Source organism: Oryctolagus cuniculus, chromosome 7 (assembly GCF_964237555.1).
Source record: "Oryctolagus cuniculus chromosome 7, mOryCun1.1, whole genome shotgun sequence".
NCBI lineage: Eukaryota > Metazoa > Chordata > Mammalia > Lagomorpha > Leporidae > Oryctolagus > Oryctolagus cuniculus.
The window spans coordinates 76404799-76429119 of NC_091438.1; the positions used below are offsets into that span (position 1 = coordinate 76404799).

At 43.2% G+C, this 24321-nt stretch overlaps 1 protein-coding gene across 5 annotated transcripts in view; it reads left to right on the top strand.

The window, feature by feature from the left end:
- Positions 1-12876: 12876 nt before the first annotated feature.
- Positions 12877-24321, top strand: part of ARHGAP29 (Rho GTPase activating protein 29) — an 82273-nt gene continuing 70828 nt past the window's right edge. For 2 of the 5 annotated variants that reach the window (XM_051857470.2, XM_008264860.4), the window contains exon 1: positions 12877-13038. The gene's annotated coding sequence lies outside the window, so the exon portion shown is untranslated. Of the gene's footprint in view, positions 13043-16535; positions 16613-24321 lie in introns of those variants that run through there. The other 3 variants (XM_070078011.1, XM_070078014.1, XM_070078012.1) reach the window with 2 other exon arrangements.

A 24321-nucleotide genomic window follows, 5' to 3' on the forward strand; every position in this document is an offset into this window, starting at 1 on the left:
AATAAAGAAGTGCAAAATGATATAGATGCAATTATTTTTTTCAATAAATTAAATAGGAAAAAAGACTCTCAGTAGGACTAACAAGACAGTAATGATCGCTTTCTTGACTGCTTTAGAATTTTCATCAGTTCTCTAGAATGAGTCTCTATAGATGGAAAACATAAATATATTATATAAAATTGAGGAGTAAGTAGGATAAGAGGAGGAATTCCTTACACTGAAAGGTTCTGCCTCCTTGCTTGATATTTCACAATTATACCTCAGAACTATGCAGGTATAAATGGTCTGCATAACATCAAACCTTTTTAGAGCACTGCTATTTCTGACTGCAGAAAAAAGGCAGACTTCAAGACCCCCAAGTCTTTTTTACTTCTAAATTACTGATTTTCTTTAATTCTATTGAAATATAGCTATTTGATCTGTATATAACAAAGTAAAAGTAAATAAGATTCAAACTTCTGATAAACACAAATAAGTATTTTTTATTTCATCTTGATCAACTATGGAGATGAAAATTATTATGTTAAATAGGACCAGTGTTATCACAGCCTGTGTGCCTTGATTTGTAAAACAAGCCAGAGCTCCTGCAACAGGTGACTTGGAAAGGGGGAAGCAGTAGGAAGAAGCAGCCAAGTACCAACATCTAAGAGGAGAGTGGATATCCAGGACCATTGGGAGGGTAGCCAAGAAGTCTAATCCAGTGGAATTCAGCAGTGGCAGGTGGTGGTTTCATGGCCCACTTTTCTCCTTTTATTTTCATTATGGGGGGGTGGGGGGTGAGAGGGAGAGGGAGGGAGAGTGCTCCCATCAGTGGCAGGTGGTGGTTTCATGGCCCATTTTTCTCCATTTTTCATTATAGGGAGAGAGAGGAGAGGCGGAGGGGGAGGGGGAGGGGGAAGGGGAGGGAGAGTGCTCCCATCCACTGATTCATTCCCCAAAGGCCCACAATAGCTGGGACTGGGCTAAAACAACTCTGGAGACTGGGGACTCAGTCCAGGTCTCCTGTATGGATGGCAGGAATCAATTTAGCCATCACGACGGCCTCTCAGGGACTGCAATGGTAGGAAGCTAGAATCTGGAATCAGAGCCCAGAACTAAACTCCAGAACTGCAGTGTGGGATGTGGGTGTCTTACCCACTAGACGAATGCCTGCTGCAGCGGCCTGGTTTTCAGTGTTTCAAGAACAGAAGGCTGTATATTTTAGTTACTGGGAGAGCAGGAGTAAGAAGGTGGTAACTTGGGCCAGCGCTGTGGCACAGCAGGTTAAAGCCATGGTCTGCAGTGCCGGCATCCCATACTGGCACCAGTTCAAGACCTGGTTGCTCTGCTTCTGATCCAGCTCCCTGCTGATGGCCTGGGAAAGCCTAGGCAGATGGCCTAGGTCCTTGGGCCCCTGCACTCACGTGGGAGATTTGGAAGAAGCTCCTGGCTCCTGGCTTTGGTCTGGCTCAGCCCGAGCTGTTGCAGCCATTCAGGGAGTGAACCAGTGGATAGAAGATCTGTCTCTGTGTCTCTCCTCTCTCTATATATAACTCTGCCTTTCAAATAAATAAATTAATCTCTTGTTTTTAAAAGAAGGTGGTATCTCAGGTTAGGGATGCATGAGGGTGTGAGGAAGTCAGAAAATACTCAATGGCTGCACAGATGTGCCTCAGAGAGACCAGAACATAGTTCAAGGATGAGAAGCTGCTTTAGAACACAATGCAGCCTGGCTTATCCTGACAGCCCCTGAGCCCCACCGTTAGCTGCCCTGATGCTAATATTCCAGCACTTTCATGAGATAGCTACTCTTGGCCTCTGCTTCTCCTATTCTTGCCACGACCAGCCAGCTTCCTGTTCTCTTCTTTGTTTTGTGGCCTCTGCTCCCCAGGGGTGTCTGCCATCTCATGGTTTCTGCTTTCTGTGTGTCTTCACAACTTCTGTCCCTACTACCAACAACACTGGGCCTCTACCTAAAAGTCTTTTATTTAAACTCTCTAAGACAGAAGGTGTTAGTGGTGCTGTTAAGAAATTTAGCTGAAAAGTGATCTCTGTTAAATGTAAGAGTGGGTATGAGAGAGGGAGGAGATGTACAATTTGGGACTTGCTCAATTGGACTTGCCCCAAATGGTAGAGTTAGAAACGTGCCAGGGGATTCCAATTAAATCCCATCAAGGTGGCATGTACCAATGCCTTCTCACTAGTCCATGTGATCAATTTTTGTTCACAACTGATCATAATGATAGGACTAAGAGTCAAAGGGATCACATAAACAAGACTAGTGTGTGTTAATACTAACTGATAGAATTAAAAAGGGAGAGAACGACCCAACATGGGAAGTGGGATACACAGCAGACTCATAGAATGGCAGATGTCCTAAACAGCACTCTGGCCTCAGAATCATCCCTTAAGGCATTCAGATCTGGCTAAAAAGTCCATGAGAGTATTTCAGGCATGGAAAACCAAGACACTCTGGCAAAAACACACACACACACACACACACACACAAAACTAAAGATCTCTGCGAGTGAGATCCCAGTGGAAAGAACAGGTCATTAAAGAAGGAGGTACCTTTCTCTGAAGGGAGGAGAGAACTTCCACTTTGACTATGACCTTGTCTAAATAAGATCAGAGTCGGTGAACTCAAAAGGCCTCCATAGCCTTGGCAACTCATGACAGGAGCCTAGGGTGATTACTGATGCCATAAACAAGAGTGTCAATTTGTTAAGTCAACAACAGGAGTCACTGTGCACTTATTCCCCATGTAGGATCTCTGTCCTAAATGTGCTGTACATTGTGATTTAATGCTATAACTAGTACTCAAACAGTATTTTACACTTTGTGTTTCTGTGTGGTGCAAACTGTTGAAAGCTTTACTTAATATATACTAAATGGATCTTCTGTATATAAAGAGAATTGAAAATGAATCTTGATGTGAATGGAAGGGGAAAGGGAGTGAGAGAGGGGAGGGTTGCGGGTGGGAGGGAAGTTATTGGGGGGAGGGGGAGCCATTGTAATCCATAAGTTGTACTTTGGAAATTTACATTCATTAAATAAGTTTTAAAAAAAAAAGACTAACTAGAAATTTGGCCCCTCACCTCTTGTGGGATCCCTTCCTTCCATCTCCCAAAAGAGCAATAAAACATCTTTTTTTTTTTTTTAAATAGGACCAGCATCAGGACTTTGCAATTTTCCATAGCAACAAAAATGAAAAATGCCTCAAGGGAAAGAGGAAGTTGATCTTTCTATCAAGAGAAGCTGCAGACACAGTAAAGTCTGACATGAATTCCAATCCTGGATTTGCCACTTACTAACTAGATGACCTTGTTCAAATTAATTAACCTCTTCAAGTCTCAGTTTCTGATGGACAATGGGAGATAGTAAAGTCTTCTTTGTAGAGCTTTTGTCAAGAGTGAGATAATCTATGTAATGCCCTTAGTACATGGAAAATGTGAGTCAAAACATTTCCTAAGGCTTAAACCTGCCATATCAGTCTTTTTATCTCCTGGACTCCACCCTGATTCACCCTGGAAGTTCCTACAAGCAAAAGGCTCACCTCCCTCAGAGCTCCCTAAGACACCTTCTCATCAGACACATGAGAGTCACATTCTCCAAAAAGCAGAGCAAAACTTGCTCCAGGATGAGCCAGAGTTCTTAACCTAGAGGTCACAAACTGGCAGCCTTCAGGCCCGATTCCATCTCTCCTGAGTTTTATTTAGCCTTCACAATATAACAAATCAGAAATTGATTGCGCGTGCTAAAAAATCCAGAGACGTTTTATAAAAATCCAAATTTTTTAACTTAAAAAGCCAGAAGATCAGGCATACTAAGCTTACATTTTCCTACATCCAGTGTGGGCACTTTGTATACCATGTAAACTACACACTCTTGAGAGTGAACAGTGGCTCTATTCATGATTACTTCTGATCAGCAGGTGTTGATGGGACTGCCCAGGGCAAGCTGGGGTGTGTGGTTAGGCCCCTTACCCACGCCCTCCGTGGTCTGGAGCTCCGGAGGAACAGGTGCCTCCTGCAAGGGCTCTGCCTCTCAGTTTGTCCTTACCTCTACGGTTTGAGTTTTCAACCTCAGTGTTAACTTATCACACCTAATACTGGTCTTACATCACCATAATCCAGCACCTTGAGCCTGGTTTCTGTTGTTTTTTCCCTTCTCTACGAAGGAAAGGGTGTGGAATAAGGTATCGAATCCACGTCTGTGCTCACCTTCATTCTGCTGCTCCAGGGATCCTGAGGGAGATCCCAGGGCAGCACCATGCGTGCAACAATGTCAGCAATCTGTCCTCGCTCCGTGTTTCATTAAGCAGTCCTGCTCTGCACCCACAGGGCTGTTTCACTGGGCTATGTCACACGTGTCATAATCATCATTTAGGGACATTGCAGGATTCTGGAAGTGCCTTCTGAGTCCTAAGAGGACTGATTGGAGAGGAACATAAACCAAGTCTTTGAAACTTTTTAATTTTTAAGAAGACCCTATCCAGTGAAAGAATTCTGTCTCAAAAGTTTGCTTTAAGCCTTGCACAAGGCACCCCAAACGCATATTCCTTCAGAAACAATGTAGTTGCCTTCACACTCCCCACACAATAATGCTCAAAGTGAAAAAAAAAAAAAACTCATAGAACATATAAACATTAGTATTATTAAATCTCTTGCTGGGTGTTGGTTAACTTGGAACATTATATTTAGGTAATAGAAAGTTATCTTCTGAGTTTTCATTTTTTTTTTAAGATTTTATTTATTTATTTGAGAGGTAGAGTTACAGACGGTGAGAGGGAGAGACAGAGAGAAAGGTCTTCCTTCCATTGGTTCACTCTCCCGATGGCCGCAACAGCTGGAGCTGTGCCAATCCCAGGCCAGAAGCTAGGAGCCAGGAGCTTCTTCCAGGTCTCCCATGTGGGTGCAGGGGCCCAAGGACTTGGGCCACCTTCTACTGCTTTTTCGGGCCATAGCAGAGAGCTGGATCGGTAGAGGAGCAGCCAGGACTAGAACCGGCAACCAAATGGGATGCTGGCCCCACAGGCGGAGGATTAACCTACTGTGCCATGGTGCCAGCCCCATGAGTGTTCACTCTTTATGAAATCTGAACCAAGAGCAATGGTGGGAGAAGCAACCTATAAAAGGAATTTGGAGGCATTCTCATCCTGTGTCTATTTGTATGTGTGAAATGTTAATTCATGTTTTATTTGCAGGGTGGATACAATCTGTATAATAAATATTAAAGCTCTTTAATACCTCTAATATTTCATGGACACAGGAAATGCTATTCCTTGATTCAAGTGGATTATTTGAAACTTACAAGATGGAGTAAAACTCTTTAACTATGGGAGGTATATTGGAAAGAGTCCTGTATGAGGAGACAGGTGACTTGTTTTGAGTTCAATCTTTGCTATTAACTTGCATAACTTTGAGTAAATAGCTCATCCTCCTTGAGGTGTCTTTTTTTAATCAGTTGAATAGCGACAACAATAATTCGTATTTCATGGAATTGTTTTGAAGACTGAGACAATTTATGTGAAATGCTATAGAACCAAAATGAATAGAAGAGTAAATTAACACTTACTAGGCTCATACTATGAACCAAATTGTTATGATGGGATTACTACTATTGTTTTAAAAATATTTATTTGAGAAACACAGAGGGAGAGGACACCTATCTGCTGGTTCACTACAAAAGGCACAAAGCCAAGAGTGCAGAATTCAGTGGAGATCTCCCACCTGAGTGGCAGAAACTCAGCTACTTGAGCCATTATTACTGCCAATGAGGGCCTTCATTAGCAAGCTGGAGTCAGGGGACAGGCATCAAATCCAGGCACTCTGAGAGATGTGGGAGTCCTAAACACCAGGCCAAGTTCCCACCCTGGAATGATTGCTAACTAGCCATCAATGTGAATTGTAGTGTCAACAACAGTATCCTTAAACCTGTCACACTAAATCTGCCTCTGTCCAGTACAAATGAGGAGACCTGGGCATCCCTTTGACTCTGAGCAGAAACTATTTAGCTCCTCCTACTGAAAATACCCACAGAGAGTCAGGCATGTAAACATCCTGCCTTCTGAACTTAATGACAACATTGCCGGGGATGTGATGCTGCATCCTGGCCCACACCCCAGAGTGGGAGTTCACTTGACTCACTGTGCCTTATGAATGTTAGGGAGAAGAAATATCCCATTTCAAGAGCTGGACAATGGCTACTTTCAGGCACAATTGGGCTAAATATTTCTATAGGATAGGGAAACAGATGTTTTAGCTCTAACTAGAATCCATCAATGCCATTATTATTATAACAGAATTCCTAGAATTTAGATATGTGTAGCTTGCTAGGGCTGTCATAAGAGAGTACCTCAGCTGGGTTGCTTAAGCAACCAAAGCTTATTTTTTAAAAGATTTATTTACTTACTTGAGAGGCAGAGTTACATAGAGAGAGAGAGGGAGAGACAGAGAAAGAGTCCTCCATCCACTGGTTCACTCTCCCAAATATCAACAATGGCCAGAGCTAGGTCAATCTGAAGCCAGGAGCCAGGAGTTTCTTCCAGGTCTCCCACGTCCCACGCAGGTGCAGGGGCCCAAGGACTTGGGCCATCTTCCATTGTTTTCTTTTTCTTTTTTTTTTTTTTTGACAGGCAGAGTGGACAGTGAGAGAGAGAGACAGAGAGAAAGGTCTTCCTTTGCCGTTGGTTCACTCTCCAATGGCCGCCGCGGCCGGCGCGCTGCGGCCGGCACACCGCGCTGATCCGATGGCAGGAGTCAGGAGCCAGGTGCTTTTTCCTGGTCTCTCTCCCATGGGGTGCAGGGCCCAAGCACCTGGGCCATCCTCCACTGCACTCCCTGGCCACAGCAGAGAGCTGGCCTGGAAGAGGAGCAACCGGGACAGAATCCGGCGCCCCGACCGGGACTAGAACCCGGTGTGCCGGCGCCGCTAGGCGGAGGATTAGCCTAGTGAGCCGCGGCGCCGGCCCATCTTCCACTGTTTTCTCAGGCCATCAGCAGGGAGCTGGATCAGAAGTAGAGCAGCTGGGACTTGAACCAGTATCCATATGGGAAGCTGGTGCAGCAGGCAGATACTTAACCTACTATGCCACAGCGCTGGCACCCTGAAGCTTATTTTCTCACAATACTAGAGGCTAAAAATTCAAGGTCAACATTTGGTGGGATTGATTTCTTCGACTGTCTTCTCCCTGTGTCTTCACATGGTCTGTCCTCTGGGTTTATCTGTGTCCTAATCTCCTTTTATGTGGTACGAGTCACTGGAGTAGGGGCACACCAATGACCTCATTTTAACTTAAGTGCTCCTTTAAAGGCCCTACTCTAAATATACTGAAGTCACATTCTGAAGTACCAGAGGTTAGGACTTCAACATATAAATTTTGGGAGGACATAGTTCAACCCATACCACTTTGTCAGATAAATCAATGGTCTATTTTGTTCTTGGAACATTTTCCTAAGCTGTGGTCTCCATTTCCTGTATCTTTTCCTTCTCCCCACAATCTTGCCCTGCCCACACTATCAGAGACACCTAGCTCTTCACCTAGCACTCCCAACACTGACAAATACAACACTGCTGTTACCATTGTCAGCTCTACTTCACTGCCTTGTTGACCTTCAGTTAAAATACCAGTTCTCTGTGAAACATTTTCAAAGAGTCCTTCTAGGAACTACTGTCCTTGACCCAAATCTTGTGCTTCCTCTACTGTTTTTGTGTCTCAAAGCAACTCCAAGATCTATGCAAGATCTCTTGTCTACTGATCTACTCATTTCTTCAGATTCTCGTTTCTTGGTAGACCTGCTTTATCTTCTAATCATTCTTCCTGAAAGGAGCTCTTTATTTTTTACCTCTTGGTTCTTAGTCATTACCTAGAAGGAAGTGAATAAAAGTTGGCTTGGGCTTGCCCATTCTAACCAAGCAGTATCAAGTGAGATCTAAAGCACATTTCACCTTGCAGTCCAGTTCAGGTGAATTTAAGCAAGGCAACCTGCTGTCTTGATGCTTTGTTTGCCATTTTATCTGTTCTCCACCTGAATACACTATCCCATAGTGCTATTTTTCCTGTATTTATTTTCTTCTAATTTAAAGCCCCACATGGTTAGCTATTGAGATAGTTTCAGAATAAAATAATTTAAATCCGGATTACTTAGGCGGTTTGATATTAATAGGTCTTCAGGGATCTGGTTCTGTGGTGTAGCAGGTAAAGCTACCGCCTAGAGTGTTGACATCCCATACGGATGCTGGTGCAAGTTCTGCCTGCTCCACTTCCGATCCAGCTCTCTGCTATGGCCTGGGAAAGCTGTAGAAGATGGCTCAAGTTCTTGGGCCCCTGCACCCACGTTAGAGACCCGGAAGAAGCTCCTGGCTCCTGGCTTCGGATCTGCACAGCTCCGGCCATTGTGGCCATCTGGCAAGTGAACCAGCGGATGGAAGACCTCTCTCTCTCTGTCTTGCTGTCTGCCTTTGCCTCTCTGTAGCTCTGAATTTCAAATAAGTAAATAAATCTAAAAAAAAAAAAAAAGGTCTTCAGACGCTATGAAATATAATGTCCTCTTGAATTAACTTAAAAAACAGGTTCGTAAACCAAATATTTTCCAACTTTTACAAGCAGTTGGTTCCCAATCTTGTGGCAACCATGCCACAGGCAGCCATCCCTATATAAATATGCTGTTAGAAAGATAAACACTCCTTAAAGTCACTAGTGGTAGCATTGTTCCTCAGAGGGTTCTGTAATATTTGTTCAGTGGGTAGATTAAGAAGGAGATTAGTAATGTTTCCACTGGGCTCTCCTCCTTCCTAAAGCCACCTGGCCTTCTCCCTGGGAGAAAGGCCATGAAGTGTGTGCTCCACAATGCCTCAGGATAGCTTTCTGCTTGAAGAGAAAATCCAGCTCCTCATTGGTTCCATGCTAAGTCACCCATTTTTTAGGGCCATTTTTTTTTTTTAGTAACAATAAGTCAGACATCCAAAATAACAGGAGTAAATTTGTAGAGCAATTTTCATATTTAAACATGTTGTATAGCTTAAATACTAACTCACGAAATTAAGGATGAATCAGGTATACTTAGAGAGATTTAAAAACCTTAATCTATTAATTAGTGTAGAAAGAGCCCTGGTCTTATTTCCAGTGAATGAAGCCAGGGACTAATATCTGCGATTCTGAGAAAACTGGGGTGGGCTTTGCTTATAAAGTAAAGCAGAACAGAATAGATGACCTCCAACATCCCTCTGACTCCTAATGGTATGAAATTCTCTCCGGAAAAACAGATCCCTCTTACCTTCATGTAGAAGTTTTGTGAGGATCATGGAGGAGAACACACAGGTTGGTGGTAACTGTGTTTGCTTTCTTATGTAGCTAGCATTTAGTCCACTAAATACTTGAAAGAAAAGCAACAGCAGAAAGTGTTCACCCACCACTTTAAAGAAGGGAGAAGAGAATTTAAGAATCCAAAGTTATTTATGACTATTTCAGATAAAGATATAGCCAAGCAATTAAACTTGGCATGTGTTAGTATGTTGGTTATAAGAAACCAACATAAAATCATTGTCAAACACAGCAATATGGTTCTGTTATCTGTTTAAAACTTTCACAATGTGAACAAACTAATCTTTCAAAAGATAAATCTAATATTTGGACATACGATTGGTTATTTCCTTTAAAGTATTTCATTTGCTGATTAATTCTAAGTACTCTTCCAGAGAGTGAGGAAATAGCGGAGGACGAGGAAGGCAGAGTCCCTTTCATGGAGCTCACATACCCAAATGTGAAGGAGAAATCCAAATATATAAATAAGCTGATAGCTTCCATATCAAGTCAGTGAAGGGATAAGTGGCATGGCAAAAAGAAAAGCCAGGGAAGGAGGACGGGGAACATCCAAAAACAGGGAATGTCGTTTTCTTTGGAGCGGTCAGGGAACACATCCATGATTCGGACCACTGCAGGCGAAACCCATAGGTCACACGCTTAGGGAAGGATCCCACTCCAGGCAGAGGGCACAGCAAAGAGAAAAGCCCAAGGCAGAGGCACCCTGGGGTGTCTGCAGAAGAGCAAGGGCAAAGTGGCAGAGGTCAAATAAGAGGAGCCACACTCTACTACCTTTCTCTAAGAAAAGCTGGATCTAGCTTAAGTTCATGTTAACCTTCATTTCCATAAAGTACAGCAAAAATTCTTCATTGAACTTCTCTCTCATTCTGTTTTCTATTTGTAAAATGTGGATGATGATAGTACCTCCCAGGGTTGTTGTGAGGACAAAATGATTCACTAAATGTAAAGTATAATTAAAACAGTGTCTAGCACACAGTAAACCACGGATGGCTAGTGATTATTACTGTTATCATCATTATCATCTCTTTATTCGCGGCAATATCAATAATTGTCTTTTTCAGAAGGCAGTATTTTTTCCCCCGCACTGACCATTAATTATTAAGGGAGTTTCATTACACATGCTGTTAGGATGTTAGGTGGGGCCACGGTACGTGGTGGCTCAAGCACAGAGGTTCATGTCAACAAAGGTCTTACAAGAAAGTTTAACATAGCAAACAACTGGAATTTGGAATGTAATACCTTGATCTAGAATTAAAATTAGTATGATGTCATATTCACACACTCACTTAAGTTTTGCTTGATTTTTGTCCTTAGTTTGCTCTCATGACTGCCCAGAATTCTTGGATGCTTGCAGTGTCTTTCACATTCATTTGCAACATGTGGAGTGAATTGATTCCTTGTTTCTCAATTACAACCATCATGGAATCAAGATTAATAACCTGCTCGGTGAGTTTTGTCCACTCTGGAATCTGGAGCCTTTGTACTCACTGCGGCCTGTCAAGCTCTTAGCCACTCTTTCTAAGTCAAGGGCAGCACCAGTCCAGGGAGCCTACCTGTCCTTGGGCAGCCCTCGCCTGCTTCCAGGATTGCTTCCCCGCTCCCAGGCATTTAATCATGGTGAAGAATCTCAGAGAGGACTGAAAGTGCCCTGCCATGTCCCTCATGCCTGGCACATTGCAAATCCTCAATAAATGTTTGTGGTAGGAATAAAAATAGGATCGGCCTCGTGGGACAATGCTGCAGCCTCCTATGCAGACGGCCATGGAAGCAGGGTTGAGAGGAAGAGCACCTGTTGTGCGTGTCCCTGTGGAGCTGGGTTCCCACCTCCACTGCTCACATGGAACACGTGCCCTCACAATCACTCCAGTCACCTCAGGTCACAGGATATCTGGGAGGTTCTGCCTTAGGCATGACGTTTTTGCAGCCATTACATTTGGTTCCATCAGTTACCACCAAGGTGAGGGAAGATTATGCTTTAAAAAAAAATGTGTAGAATTTTTATTCCTGGACCCACTTGTCTTTCTCTCAATATTCCTTCAAAAAACACAGAGGGGGTCCATTCTGTATCAGAAAGATACCTAGGAAATGCAGAATTGTGGAACTTGAAATCTAATTCGAATAAACAAACACGACCAGGTAAACATGGCACCAGAACTCCAAATGCCCAAAGGATAATATCCTATGTGCCACAGGATGTCAAATAGGATGATCGGTTTTCAGTGCGAGAACAGGAAGGCTTCAGAACATTTCAACAGCAGAATGGTTAGGTGTCAATGCCTACTGCAATTCTAACATGACAGTACTATAGCATCTGCGAAGTGTGTTTCATCATTAACCCAGTATACAGTTATGCTCTGATTTCTCGTTTATCTGTTGTTCCTTATCCTCTAAAATCATGATCCTGAACCACTTTCACCAAGAAGTATTTATTGATTAAAAAAAAAAAAAGCCAAGTCAGCGTGTCAGGATGATTCAGAGTACATGCTGGGACATCGTCAGGGAATTCAGTGTGGATATTGCCCTTTATTCTTTAGTTTTTTTTTTTTGCCAAACACAACCACCTGTTCCTTATTCCAGATTTTTGACGTTCTCTCAGTTAATAACTGTGTGTATTCTATTGTAAAAATGAACTGCTACCTTCCTCTGAGAATGTTTTCAAATATCACACTCACTCTGATATTGAAGAGGAGTGCAGTATGGCAAGTGTTTCACATATTTTGAAAAGATTTAAGGGGAGAAGGAGGTTGAGGGACTTCTCCAAGTTCCTGTCCCACAAATGTTCCCACTTATCGGCTCATATTCGTGGAATACTCGCTGAAGATTGTCCTTGGGAAAGTGTTTCCAATATATACAGTACTCTACTCAATACGAACTCTGTCCTCCCCACTTCCCACCTATGATGAGACCCCACCGGACGAATGGTTTAATTTGGTCATCTGTTTGCCCCCCACCCTGGCCCTCTACCCCGAGTCCCATGCTCAGGAGCATTTAATGGTAAAAACGGAGAACCACACTGCGGGTGTTGGGCGCCTTCCAGGTGCCAGGAACTGTGCATAACAACTAATCTTTTGAGGAATTTGCTTTTCTCAAAATAAGAATCCATTTTAGACATTTCAAATTTGGCATAAAATTTATCAGCTGAGACAGTTTTAAAGTTTGGCCCCAAATGCACTTTCTTCGGTTTCGAAAACGAGAAGGGTGGGGTACGAAGGTCGACGAAGTGAGTTGAAGACCAGAATCCTGCCTGCAGAGACTTCAGTGTCTACCCGACCCACGTCCAGTTTAACAAGGGTTGAGGACCTGCTCCCTGCTGGAAGGTGTAAATGGTGACTTTTCCCCAGAGTCGCCCCGCCTGCCCCGCCACCAGCCGCCCAGACGGCCCGACGCGTCGCCAGCCGCAGAGAACAGGGTCGGGCCGGGCGCCGCTGACAGCCGAGCCCCCGCCCGCGAGCCACCGCCCCCACCTGCAGGGGACGCCCGGGCCCCGCCCCCGGCAGCGCGGGCCAATGGGCTGGGCCCCGGGGGGCGGGCCGCGGCGGGCGGGAGGCGGGGGCGGGGCGTGCGCGGCCAGCGCGGTCGTGGCGGTGGCTGCAGGGGCGGCGGCGGTTTGGCCGGGGTGTCCGCGGGCCGTGCGTGGGGGATGGGGGTGGCGGGCTCCAGCCCTCGGCGGCGGCGGCGGCGGCCGTGAGCGCAGGGCAGGCGTCCGCGTCCGGGACGCGGGATCGAGCGCCATGGTGAGTGTGCGGCGGAGGCGCTCGCTCCGGGCTGAGGTCGCCCTCGGCGGCTACCCGCGAGTTCCCGTCTGGGGTTCGGGCCGCGCGCGCGCTGCTGCCCCGAGCTGAGACGGCTGCGGGCTGCGGGCTGTGCTGGGGGCCGGGGTCCTCGACGAGGGGCGCGTGGGGCGAGGCGGGCGTGGAGGAACTTGAGGGACGCTCCAGGCGTCGGCGCCGGCCGCGGGGAGAGGCTGCTGGGGCGGACTCCCCTCAGCCTGCCGCCCCTCACCTCTGGCTGGCCGGCCGCCGGCCGCGCTCCCCTGCGGCGTCCAGGGGCGCAGCTCCCCTGTCCCCCGCTGGTTTCCTTCGCCGAGTCTCACGTCGGTCTTCCTCACCGGAGACCTCTTTGGGGACTTTGATGATGTTGTCTGAAGTTGCAGTCTGACATACGCCAAGGCTGGGGTGGGGGTGGGGGACAAAACAAAAAACAGATCTTTCTTGGTCCATTTTTATTTATTTTTATTACACTCCACCTCACCTAGGCCTTGGCTATTGATTACTTTGGGGGCTGCGGGAGGGGGTGGGGATGAGACTTAAAGGTGCAAGACCAAAACCCCTCCCTTCCTTTCCGGTGCTAGTGTCCCCCGCGTGCGCCCCTCACCGCTCCCAACCCTCCCCCAGCCCCCTTCCCCACCACGGCTCTAGACGGAGTCGGGTGCTCTACAGAACAGGAGTTCTGCGGAGTTTCTCCCTGTGAGTCTGTTTCCTTGGACGTCCCCGGGCTGGTGTTGACACCCGCCGTCCCAGGACAGGCCTGCTGCCCCAAACCGTGGCCGAGCGCGCTCTCTGACCCTCCTGACTGTGTAGCGTTGACCTCGCGTTTTCTCCACTAACCCTCTTCAGAGCCCGGGGCTTGGGGTCTTTGATATCCTGCGTTCTAAGGTGGATGTTTTTGGACGCGGTTGTTAGGACGTGTTGGGAGCTGACAGCCAGGAAGGTTTTGTTCTACATCTGCCTTTCTCTTTCCTGTCCTTTGGGCACCAGCTTCACCTCCTACTCGGTTTGAGCAAGTGAATTCCCTGTTCAGGAAGAAAGTGAATGTGTAGAATGAGTAAACAAAGCATAGTAAATTGTGGGAGTCTTGGGGGTTTAGGTCTTTTCCGCAGTGATTTCTGTAGGCAGTTTGCTAGAAGTGCTGCCTGGCAAGTTAGAAGCTGTCACCCTTACGCCTCATATACAGTGCATTTTGCACGTGGTCTCATGGTTTTGAATAGGTTAAGACTGAACTTGAAGTCAGTACGATACGCCTGGGTAGAAAATATTTCAGTCCCCAGATTGGCAGGAGATAGAACTTAGCTAACACGAAGTAACTACTGGTCTGCAAGTGAGTGGTGGCCGGTCATTCCTGATCCCCAGTCCCGAAAATAGAACAGCCACCTAATTATCAGCTCCTTCTCTCCCAGTGTTAAAGCCCTTGACCTAGGAATGTGAGTTTTTACAGCAACTGCTGTTGGTTCCACAGGGTTGGTACTAAATGGAATAAAGCTAATGACCAGAAAATAATCTTTCCATCTGTTGGGTAGCAGTAGACGGTACTGAGTTAGAAAGACCCAAACTGTAACATTGTGGGTTCTCCAGGAGACGTTGGTTGAATGTCCTATGGGAAAGTAGAGGGATAATTTCAGTGGAGGGAATGAAAAGGGTGTTGGAAGCCATGTTTTGTGTGAGCTTGAAGGTAAGAGACTGATTTCAGAAAGTGTAGAAGATGGGGCTGGTGCTGTGGCATAGTGGGTAAAGCCAGAATCCCATATGGTTGCTGGTTGGAATCCCAGCTGCCCCTCTTCCCATCCAGCTCTCTGCTAATGTGCCTGGGAAAGCAGTGAAAGATGGCCCAAGTGCTTGAGTCCCTGCACCCATGAGGGAGACCTAAAAGTAGCTGCTGGCTCCTGACTCTTCCCCTGGCCATTGTAGCCACTTGGGGAGTGAAGCAGCGGCTGGAAGATCTCGCTCATCTCTGTTTTTCTCTCTCTAACTCTGCCTTTCTTTCAAAATAAATAAATCTTAAAAAAAAAAAAAAAGCAAGCAAGCATAGAAGATAGAAGGGCCTTTCGGGATAGAATTGCTGTTTATCTCTAATGCATGCTGGGATGTCCCTGATCTCACTTTCTGCTTTTCTGTTCTGAAGCTTTACAGGCTGTTTTTCTTGTTCTCACTCTCCTCCAGCGTGGTGATGAACCACAGCGAGGAAAGGCATGTTCCAATGCAAAGAAACAAGAACATTCAAAAGGAAGGTTAGGAGTATCTGTGATTGCTGGCGCCGCGGCTCACTAGGCTACCGGCACACCGGGTTCTAGTCCCGGTCGGGGTGCCGGATTCTATCCTGGTTGCCCCTCTTCCAGGCCAGCTCTGTGCTGTGGCCAGGGAGGGCAGTGGAGGATGGCCCAAGTGCTTGGGCCCTGCACCCCATGGGAGACCAGGATAAGTACCTGGCTCCTGCCATCAGATCAGCGCGGTGCGCCAACCATGGTGGCCGTTGGAGGGTGAACCAACGGCAAAGGAAGACCTTTCTCTCTGTCTCTCTCTCTCACTGTCCACTCTGCCTGTCAAAAAAAAAAAAAAAAAAAAAAAAAAGGAGTATGTGTGATAAGGATTTTTGTAGAGGGTTGCATTTTACTGTCCTTGTTACTACTCTGATAAGAAAAAGAACCACCTTGTTCCAAGAGCGGATATTGGAGGATACCGCCTCCCTAGATTAAGACTGTTTCTTAAAAAATGTTTCAGTATTTGCCATTGAGGAAGTTTTCAGATACCATAATCTTTTTTTAAGAAAGAGGTAGGAGATTTAATATTTTGCAAAATATTAAACGGAGCTAAGTTGAGTTTGAAGGACCATGGGCGCCTCCCACAATTTTGCTTGTAATTCATTGATCTGATACTTGTTGAGCACCAGCATGATGTCATATTTTGTGATTTAGTGAGTTAGATTTGTGTGTGGCTGACTTCTAAAGGACATTCCCAGGATGATCGGGCTGGGTCAGCTCCGAGTCACATTACATGTGCTTTGCTGGGGAAAAATGGAGGGCCCAAGGGGAAGAAGAGTGATGATTGGGGGCTTGGGGGGAGGAGGGATCTTGAAATAGCCCAGATCTGAGGGGAAGTGTTTTTAAAGCTTTTTTTTTTTTCTCTGACGTCCCACTCTTGCTTTATCAAGAATATTAACATCATCCTTTAGAATGTGGACTTCTGAATGAAGGTCATGTAAAATTCTCTCTGTAGAGTCTTTAAATTCTGCATAACTCAAGAAATCAGCCATCAACTCAAGAAAAAGAGGATACTTTTTTTTTTTCAAGAAAATTTTTTATTTGAGAGGAAGACAAAGAGACTGAGAATGAGAGAGAAAGAGAGAGAGAGAGAAATATCTCATACATTGGTTCACTCCCCAAGTGCTTTGCAGTTATTGGGAAGGGGGAGAGGGATTGAAGCCAGTAACCAAGAACTCAATCCAGATCTCCTTTGTAGGTGGCAGGAACCCACCACTGCCCCCCAGGGTCTGCGTTAGCAGGAAACTGGAATCAGAAACCATAGAGGAAACCAGGTACTCTGATGTGGAGCACAGGCATCTTAACCTGTGTCTCAACTCTGGACTAAGTGCCTAGTAACTGTTTATTATGGAAAATCTCAAACATATATGAAAGTAGACAGAATAATATAATTAAACCCCATACACTCATCCTCAATTTAAAAAATTAACTTATGAGTAATCTTTAATCTATACTACCATTCATTCAATCCTCTGTATTATTTTGACGCAAATCCCAGATACCATATTACTTCATCAGTAAATATTTCAGACTGTATTTCCTAAAAGATAAATATTGATTTTTAAATATATACCAGCATCCAATATTTAGTCAGTATTCAGTCAAATGGAATTATGTTTCCAAAGCCAAAGTTTCCTCCTGGTCTCCCATGCGGGTGGAGGGCCCAAGCACTTGGGCCATCCTCCACTGCCTTCCCAGGCCACAGCAGAGAGCTGGACTGGAAGAGGAGCAACCGGGACAGAATCCGGTGCCCGGACCAGGACTAGAACCTGGGGTGCCAGCACCACAGGCGGAGGATTAGCCAAGTGAGCCCCGGCACCGGCCTATATCTCTTGATGACTATTAGGTTATTTCCAGTTTTTTACTATCATGAAAAACAGATGCTACAAACATTTATACACAAGTTTTAGAGTTAATGCATGTTTTCATTTGTTAATGTATGTTTTCATTTCTTAGAGATATATTACAGAGTAGAATTGCTGATTGTGTGTTACATGAATGTTTAACTGTAAGAAACTTCCAGGCTGCTTTCCAAAATGGTTGTGTTCCTTCTGGCAGCTTTGCGTCACAGTTAGAGTTGCTCTATATCTTCACCAGCTTTTAGTATTTCAGTACAGCTGAAATTAAAATTTCTTGTATCCATTATGGTGTCTCATTGTAGTTCGAATGTGTATTTCCCTGATACCAGCAGTGTTGAACAGTTTCATGTGCTTATTGCCCAGTAGGTGTTTTGTGAGCCTACTCTGGACTTTGTTCCTTTCATCTGTATGTCGATCCATTTACCAGTCTCATGCTGTCTTAGCTGCTGTAGCTCTGTAAAACCTTTAACATTTGTCTTTTCCAAAATTGTTGTCGCTATTTTAGATGTTTAACATTTTCAATTAAGTTTTTAGACTTTGTTTGTCAATTTTTGTAAAAAAAAAACCTGGGGGAATTTCATTTGGGATTGCTTGTAACCATAGATCAACTTGAGAAAAATTGACATTTTAAGAATGTTGAAAAGGCATCCATAGCCTAGGCAGCTCATGTCTTAGGTGATCACTGACATCATACATAAGAATGTTAATTGTTAAATTAACAACAGGAGTCACTGTGCACTAACTCCCCACGCAGGACCTCTGTCCTCAAAGAGTTGTATTATAATTATGTAAAAGTGCTTGCAAAAGATGTATCATTCTTGGTGATTCTTTAAAGTTAATTTTCTTTAAAAAAAAAAAAAAGAAGTGAAATTAACTTCAAGATGCAATGACTTTGAACAGCCCTTGTCTGGACTGTTGAGGAACAGTTTTTTGTTATTGTTGTTTTTGTTTTTTTTTTTTTTTTGTGCAAATTGCTGAACTCTTTTTTTTTTAACGATTTATTTATTTATTTGAAAGAGTTACACAGAGAAGGAAAGGGAGAGAGAGAGAGAGAGGTCCTCCCTCCTCTGGTTCAGGCCCCAGTTGGCTGCACCAGCCAGAGCTGTGCCGATCCAAAGCCAGGAGCCAGGAGCTTCCTCTGGATCTCCCATGCAGGTGCAGGGGCCCAAGCACTTGGGCCATCCTCCATTGCTTTCCCAGGCCAGAGCAGAGAGCCGGATTGAAAGTGGAGCAGCGGGGACTCGAACTGGCACCCATGTGGGATGCCAGCACAGCAGCCGGCGGCCTCGCCTGCTATGTCACAGCCCCGGCCTCCTGAACTCTTTCCTTAGTATAGAATTGGTCTTCTGTGTATAAAGTTAATCAAAAATGGATCTTGGTGGAGAATGGGACTGGGGATGGGAGAGGGAGGAAAAGGAGGGGTAGGAGAGTGGGTGGGAGGGTGGGTATGGTGGGAAGAATCACTATATTCCTATAGTTGTACTTGTAAAATGCATGACATTTGTATTCTTTAAATGAAGGGTTTCTTTGAGGAGGGGAAAGAATGTTGAGTTTTCCAGTCGATTTATGTGGTATGCTTGCTGATGAATTCAGTTCTTTAATTTCTTACAACATTGTTTTTATAGTTGTCAACTTAGGATTTTGTGCATATTTTTTAAGTTTATCTCTAAAAATATCTTGGTTTTTTGATGTTAATTATATTACTGGTTTTTAAAATTTCATTTTTCAATTGTTTGATGCCAGTGTATAAAAATAAGATTGATTATATACATTGACTTGTAGTCTGTGACCTTGCAATAGCCATTTATTAAATATAATAGTTTATTTATGGATTCCTTAGGATGTTTTAGGTACACAAACATATTGTCTGTGAGTAAATTGTTTTACTTCTTCCTTTTCTTTCTTTTTTTTTTTTTTTTAGATTTTTATTAATTTATTTGAGAGGTAGAGTTACAGGTAGAGAGGGAGAGACAGAGAGAAAGGTCTTCCATCTACTGGTTCACTCCCCAGATGGCCACAACAGCCGGAGCTGCACCGATCTGAAGCCAGAAGCCAGGAGCTTCTTCTGGGTCTCCCATGCAGGTGCAAGGGCCCAAGCATGGGCCATCTTCTGCTCTCCCAGGCCATAGCAGAAAGCTGGATTGGAAGAGGAGCAGCCAGGATGGGAACTTGTGCCCATATTGGATGCTGGCACTGCAGACAGAGGCTTAGCCACTATGCCAAAGCGCCGGCCCCACTTCTTCCTTTTCAATCTAAATGTGCTTTATTTCTTTCGCTTGTCTTACTGTACTGTTAAGCCCTTCAGTAACATTACTGCTAAGTTCTTCAGTAACAGTACTGATCCTGATCTTTTGGGGAAAACGTTGTCTTTCACCATTAACTATGATGTTAGCTGTAGGTTTTCTATAGATAACTTTTATCAGGTTGAAGAAATTCCCTTCTATTCTGACTTTGCTAACTGTCTTAATCATGAAAGGGTGTGGAATTTTGTCAGATGCCTTTTCTGCGTCTTTTGGGATGATCGCATGGTTCTTTAGTGAATGTTAAACTAAACTTGCATTCCTGTCCTTCTTAGGTGTGACGTATTATCCTTGTATGTGGTTGGATTTGACTTGCTAGTACTACATTAAAGAATTTGGTCTAAAGTTTTCCTATAAGGTCTTTGTCTGATTGTGGTATCAGGATAATGCTGGCTTCATAAAGGAATTGAGAAGTGTTTCTGCCTCCTTTATTTTCCAAGAGTTTGTGTAGCATTATTTTATCTGTTTTCAATAGATTTTACCAGTAAAATCCATCTGAGATTATATTTTTTTTGGTGGGAATTTTTAAATTGTGAATTTATTTCAGATTTACTTTATTTTTTCTTTGAAAGGCAGAGTGATAGAGAGGAAGAGACAGAGAAAGATCTTCTGTCCGCTGGTTCACTCTCCAAATGGCTGCAATGGCTAGGGTTGGTTCAGGCTAAAGCCAGGAGCCCAGAACTCCATCTCTATCTCCTACATGGGTGGCAGGGGCCCAAGTACAGAAGTAGAGCAGCCAGGATTCAAACTGGTGCTCATGTGGGCTGCCAGCGTCACAGGTGGCGGTTTAACTCACTGCGCCACAACGCTGGCTGCTCATTTCTTTATTCAGTATAGGGCACTCAGGTGTTCTATTTCTTGTGTCATGTTTGATCATTAGTGTCATTCAAGGAATATTTTTCATTTCATTTAAATTGTTGAATTTATTGACATAAAGTTGCTCGTAACAATTCTCATTATCTCTTTAATATCTCTGTAGGAACTATACTGATTTTCTTTGATTATGTTAGTAATTTGTGTTTTATTGATTTCTAGCTAGATATTTATTAATTGATCTTTTCAAAGAACTTTTAGCTATATTTGATTTATTGTCAGTTTTCTGTATTACTGATTTTTGCTCTTTATCATTATTTCTTTCTACTTTGGGTTTAACTTACTGTTTGTTTTCTAGCTTCTTAAAGTAGAAGCTTATGTCATCAATTTTAGACCTCCCCTTTTTTGTAAAGCTTCTAACTATACATTTTTCTATGACTTCTGTGTAGTCTACACATTTTGATAAGCATTTTTATTTTTATCTTCAAAATATTTTAAAAATTTCTCTTGAGAAAATGTGACCCGTAGATATTTAAAAGTATGCTTTAAAATTTCCAAATATTTAAAGATTTCCTAGACATCTTTCTGTTATTTCAAATTTAATTTTGTTTGGGTTTGAGAACGTATACTGTATAATTTCAGTCCTCTTAAATTTACTGGAAATTATTTTATGGTTCCACATATGGTCTGTTATAGTGAATATTCCATGTGCATTTATAAAACAGGTGTATCTTGCTGTTGTTAGATGGAATTTTCTGTAAATGTCTATCAAGTTAAGTTGGTTGATAGTGATGTTGTCTTCTTAATGATTTTCTGCCATTTGTTCTAGTACATACTGAGAGGATTGGTGAAATCCTAACTGTCACTGGGGACTTTTCTGTTTTTCCTTACTATTTTGTCAGTGTTTGCCTCATATAATCCTGGACCTTTATTTTTATATGTGCACATTTTTATATGTCTATTTTTATTTGAAAGACAAAGAGACAGAGATCTTTCATCCACCGAATCACTCCCCAAATGCCTGTAGCAAGCCTCTGCTGGGCCAGGCCAAAATCAGGAGCCCAGAACTCCATCTTGTTCTCCCAAGGGACCCAACTCTTTGAGCCATCACTTTTTGCCTCCCAGGATTTGTAGTAGCAGGAAGCTGGAATCAGAAGCAAAGCCAGGACTTGAATGCAGGCATTCTGGTAATGGATGCAGGTGTCCTAACCCATGGCTTAACCACTGCACCAAACACCCTCCCCAGAGGTGTACACATAAGATTGATATCTTTTCTGTATCTCTTTATGGTGAAATGATTCACTTATCATTATGAACTGTTGCTCTTTATCCTTGGTAAAATTGCTTGTCTGATATTGTAGAGCTGCTTCAGCTTTCTTATGATTACACACCATATCTTTTTGTTTTTTTACTTTCAATATATCTGTGTCTATATTTAAAGTATGTTTTTTATAGGAAGTATATAGTTGGGTCTTTTTTACTTAATCTGAGAGTCTCCACCTTTTTTATTGAGGTATTGGCAGTATTTATATTTAATTTGTTTATTGAAATAATTAGGCTTAAGTTGGTCATCTTGCTGTTTGGTTTTTATTTGTCCATCTGTTTTGTTTCTTCTTGTCCTATCTTTTGGATTGCTGTTGAAATTTTATTTATGTCCACTATTGACTTATTAATTGTACCTCTAGAGATTATTTTTGAAGATTTTATTTATTTATTTGAGAGGTAGTGTTATAGACAGAAAGGGAGAGACAGAGAGAGGTCTTCTATCCTCTGGTTCACTTTCCAAATGACTGCAATGGCCAGAGCTGGGCTGATCTGAAGCCAGGAGCCAGGAGCTTCTTCCAGGTCTCCCACTTGGTTACAGGGGCCCAAGCACTTGGATCATCCTCTACTGCTTTCCCAGGCCATAGCAGAGAGCTGGATCGGAAGAGAAGCAGCCAGGTCTCAAACCAGCGCCCATATGGGATGCCAGTGCCTCAGGCAGAGGCTTAGCCTGCTACACTCTCCTTTAGAGATTTTAATATACAGTTTTAACTTATCATACTATACCTTCAGATATGATTATGCTACTTCACATACAGTGTAAGGACTTTATAATTCCATTTCCTTTACACTATTTGTATTTCTTTATGCTATTTACACTATTAAACATTTTCCTTTACATTATTGTCATAATTTCACTTATGTATATGTTATAAATGCCACAGTACAGTTACTGCTTTTGTTTTTAAATGTTGACTTGATTTTAAGTACAAAATGTACTAATTTTGAAGCTTCATTGGGGTGGATCTATAATACAGTTTTCATTAGGATAGATGCACTCTACAAGGCATGCCTTTCTGCTATAGTCCCGTTGGGTGTTCAGCAGGTTTCTGTACTTTGGTTGATGAGAACTTACAGGTCTTCCAGCACTGTGGGAAACCTGGGACTTCTTTAGCTACAGCCACCTGGAAGTTTTTTGTACATTCTTTTGCAGTTTTGCCCTATACTTGTGCATTTTGGTATTCAGCAAGAGAACTAAGTAATTCTCTGTAATACCTGGAGCTCCTCATCTTCCTATGCTTTTCTTCCCTAGATTTGGTCCTACAGCTCAGCTACCCCAGTTTCCTCAACTTGGCAAGTGTATCAGCCTCTGCTTGGCTTCCCCTGCCATGATTTAGACTGTGCCTGTAGGCAGAAATCTGGGGAATATAGGACTCACCTCATTTGTTTGTGATCCTATCTGTTAGGAATCACTGTCTTGGGCAATGTATAGTCTGTCTGTATTTTATCTCATTTTCTAGTTGTTTATTGTAGTGCAAACATAGTTCTGATCTTATTTATTCCTTTATGTGTCTTATAAGGCTTTTTTTAATCTTGAGCTTTTTCTTTCCATTGTTTTCTTGCAGCTTACTGATTGAAGAGATCCTGTTGTTTGTTCAGATTTTGCTTGTGCATCATGTGTATAATTTGACGTGTTCCTATCTTATAACTTGTAGAGTGATAGGTGGATCTAGAACAATGTTGGCACTGCTAACCATTTGCGGCCAGATAATTTTTGGGGGAGGGGATGAGGGCTGTCCTGGGCTTGTAGGCTGTTCAGCAGCATCCCTGCCTCTACCCACTAGATGTCAGTAGAACGCTCCTCTCAAGTAGAACAACCAGAGGGCTCTAGACACTGTCAAATGCTCTTAGGCATTCTGTGACAAGGAGGCTGCCTAAACGACACAGTCAGCTCTGAGAATATGAAGACACCTACCCAGCAGAATTAACAATACTGGTGATGTTACCTCTGCAGATAGGAAGATTATCATCTGTTCAGTCTGGAACCACATGCATTTTGAAAAGACACTAGAAGAGAATTTAGGAATATCTAAATTGAGGTGCACAGAATGACTGACTCGAGAACAACGTTATAGAGATGGTGAAGGGAAGTTCTGTTTGAGAAGGAAGAATATTAGAGACAATAAAAATATAAAATGTAAAAACATAAGCAATTTCAATTATGTTGTTCTAAGAAATGCTTTCCTGCAACTTGTTAAACAATTTAAGATGCTGGACTTCTATAATAGGTACGTTGATGATTTTAAACATTTTTTGAGCACTTCACAATTTTATTATAAACCAAGAATTTTGGATTTGCAGAAAGGTGTATTGCAATAATGTACATTTTATACTTGAAATATATTTTTGTGATATAAAGTCACTTTAAACAAAATACAAGTCAGGGAATTAATAAGATAATCTTTTAAAGTGACTACGATTTTTGCAAATATTTGCAGGTGTCATCCTTTGGGAGAAGGCTGGCATATAATTAATCTTTTTAAACAGAAAAGATTTGTGAATTGGATTGAGATTGAGAGATTTCTCAATATTTCCCTTACAACTCACATATAATTTAGCCATTTAAAGTTCAGTGAAGACCTCAATGTTGGCTTCTGTGCACCTTAGTGTTGCTGTTTGGGAATGGTTCAGCCTCTGATATGCAGGGTATTGAGAATAACCCAGAGCAGATATGGGTGGAGGGGCAGG